General features: G+C 35.0%; 1 protein-coding gene and 1 non-coding gene across 7 annotated transcripts in view; both read right to left on the bottom strand.

Annotated features, from left to right (window-relative positions):
* The window catches only part of SSBP2 (single stranded DNA binding protein 2), a 516465-nt gene that overhangs the window by 231341 nt on the left and 273055 nt on the right, over window positions 1-12069 (bottom strand). The window contains exon 2 of one of the 6 annotated variants that reach the window (XM_053587295.1): window positions 8141-8268. The exons of the other annotated variants lie outside the window; for them this stretch is intronic. The gene's annotated coding sequence lies outside the window, so the exon portion shown is untranslated. The remainder of the gene's footprint in view (window positions 1-8140; window positions 8269-12069) is intronic. 6 annotated transcript variants of the gene reach the window in all.
* LOC128591625 (U1 spliceosomal RNA) lies at window positions 349-513 on the bottom strand. The gene has a single exon (XR_008381599.1). It is a non-coding gene; the product is annotated as a U1 spliceosomal RNA (small nuclear RNA).

Raw genomic sequence — 12069 nt, 5'->3', positions numbered from 1 at the left:
ACAGTAAATTGTAACAATTATGATTATGATTTTGGCTAAGATATTACCACATCGGCTCGGTGCCTATAGCTCAAGTGGCTAAGGCACCAGACACATACACCAGAGCTGGCGGGTTCAAATCCAGCCTGGGCCTGCCAAACAATGAGGTTGCTGTGAGCTGTGATGCCATAGCACTGTACCCAGGGCTATAGCTCTGTCTTAAAAAAAAAAAACCTGACAACTTAAGTATCTAATAAAAGAGGAATAATTAGATTAAGGTATGTACATGTGATGGAAAAAACATATATATATATATATATATATATATACATATATACACACAGACATAAGTATATATACACTATTTTTTAGGGGAGAGCGCAAACACAGTCCCCTACTACCACAAATTATGCAGTAGAGTTTCCCATATTTTGGGGAAATTGCAGGGGTCAACATATCTGTAGTGCAATGGATAAGGCTCGCCCTGGGAAAACCACCTTCATGAACATGGCATCTCCCCTGCCAGGGAAGTATGGAAAAATATATTTTTGAAAAATGTTTAATCGCATGAAGAAATGCTTGTAATTCATTGTTAAAATTTAAAAGTCCATAAGTATATATATAATGTGTGTAGAAAAACAACAGGAGGAAATATGAGGTACTGCAACGGGTAGAAGCATTAATAAAAGTAAGAAGTGGGCGGCACCTGTGGCTCAGTGGGTAGGGCGCTGGTCCCATAAGAGGGTGGCAGGTTCAAACCCGGTCCCGACCAAACTGTAACAACAACAAAAAATAACTGGGTGTTGTGGTGGGCACCTGTACTCTGGAGGGTGAGGCAAGAGAATTGCCTATGCACAAGAGCTGAATGTTGCTGTGAGCTGCGACGCCAGAGCACTCTACCAAGGGTGACATAGTGAGACTCTGTCTCAAAAAATAAATAAATAAATAAATAAATAAATAAAATAAAGGTAAGAAGTGACAGATGAAGTCTAACTAGTATGAGTGTTACTGGAACTGGTAGAAACATTAATAAAAAATAAGCAGCAGCAAATGAAATCTATCTAGTATGGGGCAGAAAAACTAAATAAAGCAGTAGAAACAGTATAGCCTACTTACAGGAAGGGTAAGCATCTCCATGCCTCTCACAGAAGGCCTGACAGCAACTCTTTTTGTAACACTGGTCTCTTAACCAGCATACATAATAGTAGCTTTGTGTCACCAGCAAAGATTTAGCTTTGTGGCACTCATACTAATTAACAAATATCTAAAGTTTTTGTCTACATAAAAATATTAAACCTCTGATATAATTTGTGCAAATATTTTTCCCAAGTTTGTTTTCTGACTTAATTTTGGTCAGAACTTTGGGGGGAGAGACATTTAGTTTTAGTTTTGATAGGTTTTGTCTTGTTTTGTTTGATTTTTGAGACAGGGTCTCACTGTGTTGCCCAGGATAGTCGCAAATTTCTGGGTTCAAACAATTCTCCCACCTCAGCCTCCCAAGTAGCTACGACTACTGGTATGTACCACTATGCCTGGCTAAGTTTTTTTTTTTTTTTTTTTCCAAAGTATTAAGGACATACAAATGTTTTAGGTTACATGGATCGTTTTGTAATGCTTGAGTTCCAGCTACAGGTGTGCCCATCACCCAGTGTTCGCTGTATCCGTTAGGTAGGTTTTCATACTTCCCTTTTTACCCACTACCCCCTGGTTGACTTCCACTGAGTTTTACTTCCCTCTGTACACACGTATAATTATCAGTTAGTTCCAATTTAGTAATGAGCATGTGTGGTGTTTTTCCATTCTTGAGATATTTCACTTAGAAGAGTGGTCTCCAATTCCAGCCAGATTGTTGCAAAAGGTATTAATTCATCTCTTTATATGGCTAAGTAGTATTCCATGGTATACAGATACCATGTTTTATTAATCACTCCTGATTGATGGGCATTTGGGTTGATTCCATGTCTTTGCAATTGGGAATTGTGCTGCAATAAACACTTCAGTGAAGATGTCTTTTTGATGAAAACTGTTATTTTCCTTTGGGTAGATACCCAATAGTGGGATTTCTGGATCGAAAGGTAAGTACTCTTTCAATTCTTTGAAGAATCTCCACACCATTTTCCATAAGGGTTGTACTAATTTGTAGTCCCACCAACAGTATATAAGCATTCCTTTCTCTTTGCATCCATGCCAGCATCTAATGTGTTTGGATTTTTTTAATAAAAGCAGTTCTAAGTTATATAAAGTGATATCTCATTGTGGTTTTAATTTGCATTTCCCTGGTGATTAGTGATGTTGAGTATTTTTATATGTTTGTTGGCAATTTATCTTTCTTCTTTGAAAAGCTTATGTTCATGTCTTTTGTCCACTTTTTAATAGGGCTGTTTGTTCTTTTACTGCTGATTTGCTTGAGTTCCTTGTAAATTCTGGATATTAGCCCTTTATCAGATGTGTAGTTTGTGAATATTTTCTCTAATTCTGTAGGTTATTTGCTGTGTTGTTTAATCAAATACCATTTATTTATTAATTTTTCTTGTTGCCATATTGTCTTTGGGGTCTTAGTCATAAATTATTTGCCTAGGCAGATATCTATAAGAGTATTTCCTATGTCTGCCTCTAGAATTCTTAGAATTACATGCTTTGGGTTTAAGTCTTTTATCTGTCTTGAATTAATTTGTGACTAATGAGAGGCATCCTGTTTCATTTTCTACATGGCTACCCAATTTTCCCAGCACCATTTATTGAATAGGGCTTCTTTTCCCCTGGGTACATTTTTGTTTGCCTTGTCAAAAATCACTTGGTTGGAGGTAGATGGTTTTTATCTGGATTCTCTGTGCTATTCCATTGATCCATGGCTCTATTTTTATACCAATACCATGCTGTTTTGGTTCCTATAGCCTTGCAGTATAGTTTGAAGTCTGATAATGTGATGCCTCCAGATTTGTTCTTTTTGCTTAAAATTTCTTTGGCTATTCAGGCTTTTCTACTTCCAAAACATAGAATTATTTTTTCTAGATCTGTGAAGTATGTTGTTGGTAATTTGATGGTGACTATATCGGATCTGTAAACCTCTAGCTTTAGTTTTAGTTTTGGTAGGTTTATTTTTTGACAATGAAATGGCAATTTTATTTTATTTTTTAATTGACAAATATTGTATTTGGCATTGTATATGGCATACAATAGGATGTTTTGATATATGTATACATTGTGGAATAGTTGATTCAAGTAATTAACATAACCATTACCCTCACATATTTATCAGTTTTTATGGTGAGAACATTTAAAATCTATTCTCTTGGCAATTTTCAAGTATATATGTATAATACATAGTTATTAACTATAGTCACTATGTTGTACACTTACAATAGAATTTTTCCTTAAATCTAACTAAACTTTTGTATCCTTTAACCAACATCTCTCTAATCTTCACCAGTCTCTGGTAAACACCATTCTACCCTGCTTCTATGAGTTCAACCTTTTCAGAGTTCCACACATTTGGATTCAACCAACCTGGGATCAAAAATACAGCCATGCTTCAATATCCTCAGAGTATTGGTTCTAAGACTCCCACAGATACCCAAATCCCCACTATAGAAAGGTATATTATTTCATATTCCTAAACCCTTCCTCCTATATACCATATTTTCCTATGTATAATGCACTCCCACAAATAATGCACACCTACATTTTTGGTCTAATCTTTCAGGAAAAAAACCTTTTAATTTTTTAATTCAAATTTGCATTTATTTATAGAGGTACTTGTTTATTGTATTATAAGGAAATTTCATATTTATTTTTTGACATATTATGATACAAGAAATTTTATGTACTAGTAATAAACAGCACTACCCATGTATAATATGCACCCTTATTTTTCCATCAAAATTTTGGGCAAAAAGTACACAATTTACATGGCAAAATATGGTGCTTTAAATTATCTCTAGATTACTTTAATGCCTACTACAATGTAAATGCTATGTATATAGTCATTATACTGTACTTTTTATTTGTATTATTTTGATTGTTCATAGTTATTTTTTATGAGGTTCCTTCTCAAACATTTTTGATCCTCAGCTTTGGAACACCCAAATACAGAGGGCTGTCTGAGATTATGTAGTATGTATCTTTCTCTGCCTGCCTTTTCACTTAGCAATGTCCTCCAGGTTCATTCACATATATAACACATTTTCTTTATCCATTCATCCATTGATAAACACTTCAGTTAATTTCATATATTGGCTATTGTGAATAATGCTGCAGTAAACATCTCTGTGACATACTAATTTCATTTCCTTCAGATATATACCTAATAGTGGGATTGCTAAATTATACGGTACTTGTATTTTTAATTTTTTGAGGAAACTCCAGACTATTTTCCATAATGACTGTACTAATTTACATTCCAACCAAAAGTATACAAAGGTTCTCTTTTGTCCACATCCTCACCAACACTTGTTATCTCACAGACATTCTAACAGTTGTGAGGTGATAGCTCATTGTGGTTTTAATTTGCAGTTTCCTGATAATTAGTCATGTTGAGCATTTTTTCACATTATCTGTTGGCCATTTGATTAGTCTTCCTTTGAGAAATGTCTATTAAGGTCCTTTGCTCATTTTTTTTAATTGGGTTGTTTCCTTATTATTGAGTTGGTAGAGTTTCTGTACATATTTTGAATATTAACACCTTATCAGAGCTTGGTTTGCAAATATTTTCTCCCATTTATTTTTATTTATTTATTTATTTATTGAGACAGAGTCTCACTATATCACCCTCAGTAGAATGCCATGGCATCACAGCTCACAGCAACCTCAAATTCTTGGGCTTAAGTGATTCTCTTGCCTGAGCCTGCCAAGTAGCTGGGACTACAGGTGCTCACCACAACGCCCTGCTATTTTTCTGTTGCAGTTGTCATTGTTGCTTCAGCTGGCCCAGGCTGGATTCGAACCCACCAGCCTTGGTGTATGTGGCTGGTGCCCTACCCACTGAGCTATGGGTGCTGCCAGAATTTAGATATTTTCATGTAATAAGAAACTTAAGTGACATCTCTCACCTTAATCCATAAACCTCAAAAATCTGAGAAAATGTCATTATCATACAACCAAATAAAATTATTTCGAATTTACCTTGTGAACATTGTAACTTCAAATAAAAAACCTTGATTTTTATTATTCATATGAATGAAATCCATTATATGCTTGCCAACAGGTATTATCTAACAGTACCAGGATAGATTAACTAATTAGCCATCTATAGCAGAAACTGTCATTTAAGAATCTAATTACAGTAAATTCTCAACTACCCTTGTAATGAATAAATGTACAGTCAATGAAAGGAATAAAGATCTTACTTCACTCCTTTCTATAATCTATTTACACTATGGCAAAATATAAAAATGAGCAAGATATAAATATAGATGTTTTCTTCCATTTTTAATAGAAATATTATTAATTTTCAAACAGGTTTACCAAGCCACACATAAATTAAAGGTAATTACTGCCCATACGTCATAGTTAATTCCTAACTCTCTTTCTACATATGTATGTATGTGTATAGTATTTAATACAACTGTATAAAACAAATCATAAAATAATTTCACAAAATTCAGCTAACCAAAATGGCCTAATTTTTAAAATCTGAATTTGGAAAATAGTTAAAGTGGATATGACTTTATAATACAGAAAGGATTTTTTTAACCTTGTGAACAGGATTCACCAGTTTCCTTTATATCACACATCCTAATTATATCATATGACTTAACACTTACAAAACTTCTCAAGAAATTGTACTATAATGTGTGCCACTTGTAAATAACACCTAATTATGCCTCACAATATTCCTATACAGTAGAGAGAGTTATGACCTATGCACAAATATCATTAAGTGCCTATGACAATGAACAATAAATGGCCATGTTTGTCAACCTGATCATAATATCCTATATCTACATTTCAGTTAGGTCCTTCTGTTACCTATTAAAGACTAAATATCCTTTTCAAGACATTCTCTTAATGTTTAATATTCCAAAAAGATATAATATTGAAAGTGAAAAGCAAGAGTGAGCAAGTGTTTTAATATGTGAAAACACCCATCTAACCAAAAGTTCAGTGATGGAAAATGATTTGGTAGCATATTGCCATTTTCTTACATTTAACAAGGGGAAAAAAAAGAATTCAAATAAAAATAAAATCTGAAAATTAACGTATCCCTTGTAATTTTAAAATCCTTTTGTTTAATTCACTATTTGTGCAAAGGTGGAGTAGAGAAGAAACAGGATAGAATGACAGCTTTGAAAAACAGCTATTCCTAATTTCTCTTAAAATTAAACTACTACAATGTACTGGTATTTATCTTTCTATCTCTAGCACCAAAACAGTAGATAACCAATAAACATTTTTGAATGAAAGAACGACTCTCTCAGGCCAGCTATAAGGCATTTGTAGAATTCTGTGGTTTCTTCCATTAAAGGCATTCCAGGGAGAAATACAAGATCTCCCTTTACCTATCTGTTTTAGCATAGCATCTTCTCATTATTAAGATTCAGCCTCTCAATAAAATGTCACACTATTCAACAACGTGAAAGTCACCAAAATGATTCATTCACACTGATTCCTTTATACAAAGAGTAATTTTCCAGAAAGAAAGAAATTGGCTCACTTGTCGTGGTAAATTTTAGTTATTTTATTTGCTGATTTTTTGTTGTTGTTGTTTTAAGATTCACTAAACCCTCCTCTCTCCTCCTCACTTACTTTTAAAGAAAATAAAGTAGGGTCAGAGAATAAGAAATAAAAGAAAGACAGAGGGCTGGGCGGCGCCTGTGGCTCAGCAGGTAGGGCGCCGGCCCCATATGCCGAGGGTGGGGGGTTTCAAACCCAGCCCCGGCCAAACTGCAACAACAACAAAAAAAAATAGCCTGGCGTTGTGGCAGGTGCCTGTATTCCCAGCTGCTCAGGAGGCTGAGACAAGAGAATCGTGTAAGCCCAGGAGTTGGAGGTTGCTGTGAGCTGTGTGACGCCATGGCACTCTACCGAGGAGGGCTGTGTGAGTGGTATTTAGAAAGAATGATCCAGCTGTTGCCATTAATTAGCCTGACATATGTATATATCCAAAATCCTGCATCTGAATTCCACTTCCCATGCTTTACCCTTAAATCCCAATATCAGTATCTAGAGAAGCCTTAGCTATCGAGAACTTAGAACAGATTAAATTCTCCTAATGGTTCTTCAGAATCATGTTGGATCCAGAGACATCTCTTATTCCTGTATAATTCCAGTGTTGACCAATGACACATAATAAGTGTGTAAATGTGATTCCTAGGTGATAAAATGTCAATAGTTAGCTGGATCATAGCTAACTAAAGAGTAGCAAGGAGCATTTGGCAGCCACTAGAAGACTGCTCATGAGACAGACGTAGTTTTTAGAAGTGAAACTAGATCAGCCTGATCAAATGTTTAACAGCACTTACAACTGGTGTTAAGGAGGTGTGAAAGATCAGAAGATCTGCTTCTAACATTGTCTTTTTTTTTTTTTTTAGACTGAGTGTGGCTCTATTGAAGGGCTAGAGAGCCATGGCATCAGCCCAGCTCACAGAAACCTCAAACTCCTGGGTTCAAATGATCCTCTTGCCCCAGCCTCTCAAGTAGCTGGGACCACAGGCACCCACCACAACATCCAGCTAGTTTTTCTATTTTTAGTAAACACAGGTCTTGCTCTTTCTCAGGCTAGTGTCTAACCCCTGAACTCAACCAATCCTCCTTCCTCGGCCTTCCAGAGTGCTAGGATTATAGGTATGAGCCATCATTAGTCCCTCATCCCTAACAGTTAACCTAACAAAGAGATTTAGAGTGTCAACTACTCTATGAAACTACACAGTAATACTAAATTTACCCAGCCTCTGAGATTATACTTTATACTCAGCCTCCCACTTTCTACAGAATCTTGATATATACAAATGAAGTCACAGTCTTTACTTTATATACTTGTATATACTTGATATATACAAATGAAGTCACAGTCTTTAGTTTATATACTTGTATATACTTGATATATACAAATGAAGTCACAGTCTTTACTTTCTGTCTGTGTTACCCTCACGGACAGCAGACTGTCCTGCATATGTAGTATCCACCCAGAACATTAGTAGCTTCTTAGTACTTGTTGACTAACCTTGGAAATCTTTCTGCACTCTATTTCACTGATGTAACATCAATTAGCACATGACATCAAATTTCCACTTATGCCATGGAGGAGAATATGGTTCTCAACTTGCTCTCCTGCTGTAAGCAACTAGAAAACTGGATATAAGAAACTGTTTTTAGACATTGTACAAAAGGCAGCACATGCCTATGATACTTGAAAGGAGGGGAAGAAATTAGGTGTCTGCTTCAAGGCACATTCCAGAACGGTGCAAGGAAGGAGAAACCCAAGTACAGAACATCAGTCTCTTAAGTTGAGATCAAGAGCTCAAACTTGGAAGAGGTTGAGGCAGCTGGAATCTGTGAGGCAGTGAACCAGAGGTGAAAGAGAAATACAGGGAAAACAAACAAACAAAAAAGCTCTAACAATCCACATAGAGGTTCCTTCGTGCACAGGCGTGTGAAACCCCACCAGAGCAGGCAAAGAACCAGTACTCACACAGGACTGGAAGCCAACACCAGGAGCATTCACAGAGACCCGCGGGGTTACACTTCAGAGGTGGGGCTGAACGAGCCTTAGAGTAAAAGCTACTAGAGACTTACCCTAACACTGGTGAGGAATTTTAACCCCAAACCAAGTTTTTAACAAGTTATAAGAGTAGTCGGATTTGGCTAGAAAGTACACTAAATAAAGATAAGCCCTCCCTCCAAAAAAAAAGTTATACTAGTTATGAAGTCAAAGATACTAAAATGACATCTAGGGCGGCGCCTGTGGCTCAGTCGGTAAGGCGCCGGCCCCATATACCGAGGGTGGCGGGTTCAAACCTGGCCACGGCCAAACTGCAACCAAAAAATAGCCAGGCGTTGTGACGGGTGCCTGTAGTCCCAGCTACTCGGGAGGTTGAGGCAAGAGAATCGCTTAAGCCCAGGAGTTGGAGGTTGCTGTGAGCTGTGTGAGGCCATGGCACTCTACAGAGGGCCATAAAGTGAGACTCTGTCTCTACAAAACATAAAAATTAAAAAAATAAATAAATAAAATGACATCTAGGTGGGCAGAATACTTGGCCAAATTACTAAAATGGTATTGAATTATTACCTACAGAGAGGACAATATGAAGCACTAAGAAAAACAAACATAATAAAATTTTTCTTACCATTAAACAATTTTATTCTATAAATTTATCTCTGATTCTGAAGATCAATGTAAGAGGAAAAGGTTCATTTAAAGACCTGAACTGACGTACCAGAATAGTTACTTTATCAATCAAAGGATACTTGTAGTTTTATTATAAAGCCAGTGAAACAGACATAACTTTCTCCACTTGACAGAATACGACTGTAACTGGTAATTATTTTTCCCAAATTGAGAAAATAAGCACTGCTTTGTGCTAGAAGTACACAGTGGTTAAGATACAATTAATATTGACAGAAATTTCATAGGCACTAAATGTAAACCAATAAATACAATGCATCAATTCAGCATTATTCAATAGTCCCATACTACAGATTACACAGCAGTGTAAGAACAATTTAAAAGAAACATTTTTCAAATAAATTTTCATTTATCAGTTTCACAACAGAATTAATTTCTGCGTGCATTCAAATATGAAGAGCCAAAGCACAATGACTTTAATCAAATTATTTTTAAGTGGCTTAAAATGATTAGAATGAGATTTTATGTAGCCTAATTTAATCTTAATCCAAAGTAAATTTTCCTTTAAAACATAAAAGAAAGTGTAATAGTAAAATTCCACTTTTACTTTTGAAATTAACCATGTTAAATTTATGAAATTTATAATTCATAAAAAATTGATTTCATATTTCTTAATATCCAATTTTGGTTACTTTAAAGCAGTAGAATTAATACTTCCATGTCCTTTCCTCAACTTTATTGGTAAAATAGGTAAATAAAGCATGAAAGTTTACTAAATTCACTCAAATGATATTAAGTCTTTTCATAGAAAATTCATGGGATATTCACTTGAAATTATGGTTTTTAATGAAAGTCTTAGTAAATTTTATGTCATATTTATTCAAAGTCCTCACCATTTGTATAGAAAATTTAAAAATAAAAGAAAATTATCTTTGTAAATTATTTCTCAAAGGAATAATTTTAGCTAAGTCAAAGACAATCTTAAATAAAAACTTTGGAACTTTTAAAATGTGAATATACTTTTTATAGTACAGTACAACTGTCCTTCTGGAATATATTTTAAAGAAAAAGTCTTCCAAAAAGGGTTTATATAAATTATTTTCATGGCAGAGTTTTACTAACAATCAAAAGAAAAAAGAAATAATCTGTAGTCAAACTAAATGGAAATCATTAAATTATGGAACACTATTTGCATGTGTGCTTCAAATAATGGAAATACATAGAATAAAATTTTACAAAGTAATTATAAGGAACCCTGACAACACTAAATACTAGGTAGAATATGTAACAATAGAGGCTTTCACTCAATGCTGATAGGAATACAAATGATACAGCCACTTTGGAAGACAGTTTGGTGATTTCTTAAGAAGTTAAGTGTACTGGGCGGCCCCTGTGGCTCAAAGGAGTAGGGCACCAGCCCCATATACTGGAGGTGGCAAGTTCAAACCCGGCACTGGCCAAAAACCGCAAAAAAAAAAAAAAGAAGTTAAGTATACTCTTAACCAGCAATTGTGCACTTTGGTATTTACTAAATGAACTAAAAACTTATGTCTACAAAAAAACCTGCACACAGATACTCATTCTAGCTTTATTCATAATGGCCAACACTTGGAAGCAACCAACTCATGATCTTCAGTAGATGAATAAAGAAATAAACTGTGTTACATCGAGACAATTAAATATTATGTGCAGTAAAATGAAATGGGATATCAAAAGCCATGAAAAGAAACAAAGTTAAACTTAAATGCGTATTACTAAGTGAAAGAAGCCAATATGAAAAGGATATATACTGTATGGTTCCGGCTATATGATATGCTGAAAAAGATAGATCTAAAGATACAATAAAAAGATTAATACATTACCAGGAGTTAAGGGATCTGGAGGAATGTCTAGGCAGAGAAATTGGCATTTTTAGAGCAATGAAACTTCTCTGTACTCCCCCACAGTGGCAAACATAAATCATTACATATTTGTCCAAATTTGTAGAATGTATACCACTAAGAGTGAATCCAAATGTAAACTATGAATTTTGGATAATAATGAGGATAATGTAGGTTCATTTTGTTACAGAAATATATCACTCTAGTAGGGGATGTTTTGATAATGGGGTAGCCAAGGTTATGTCAGGGCAGGAGATGTAGGGGAAATCTCTATACTTCCACTCAACTTGTTATGAATCTAAAAATTAAAATCAATTTTTAAAAAGTTAGTATAAGGTGTAATAGAATGTCTTCTTTATACATTTTTCTATTTTGCAAATTTTCTATAATCAAGACAAAATATTTTAAAACTTAGTCATGAATTCTCTTTTTTTTTTTTTGGTAGAGACATAGTCTCACTTTACAGCCCTCAGTAGAGTGCCGTGGCATCACACAGCTCACAGCAACCTCCAACTCCTAGGCTTAAGCGATTCTCTTGCCTCAGCCTCCCGAGTAGCTGGGACTACAGGCGCCCACCACAACACCCAGCTATTTTTTGGTTGCAGTTTGGCCAGGGCTGGGTTTGAACCCGCCACCCTCAGTATATGGGGCCGGCGCCTTACCGACTGAGCCAAATTCTTTATCTCCAAACTTACTTTAAATTATTGACATGCAATATTTTCCTTAAGTACAAGATGAATAGTGAATATATTAATGAACAAGGAAACATCTTCTTTCTAAATAATGCAAATTATATATTCTAAGAAAATAATTTTAAAATATTCTAATGTTTTTCATCTGGTAACTAAGCACTGAAAATAACTTATTTAGAATTTCTTCCTGGATTTACCACTGTTTTTCTTAACCCCTCCTGTTAATTCTCCTTTC

This window comes from Nycticebus coucang, chromosome 1, assembly GCF_027406575.1.
Source record: "Nycticebus coucang isolate mNycCou1 chromosome 1, mNycCou1.pri, whole genome shotgun sequence".
NCBI classification, from domain to species: Eukaryota; Metazoa; Chordata; class Mammalia; order Primates; family Lorisidae; genus Nycticebus; species Nycticebus coucang.
The sequence above is the reverse complement of the archived record's forward strand: the minus strand, read 5'-3'. Positions and strand labels throughout refer to the sequence as shown.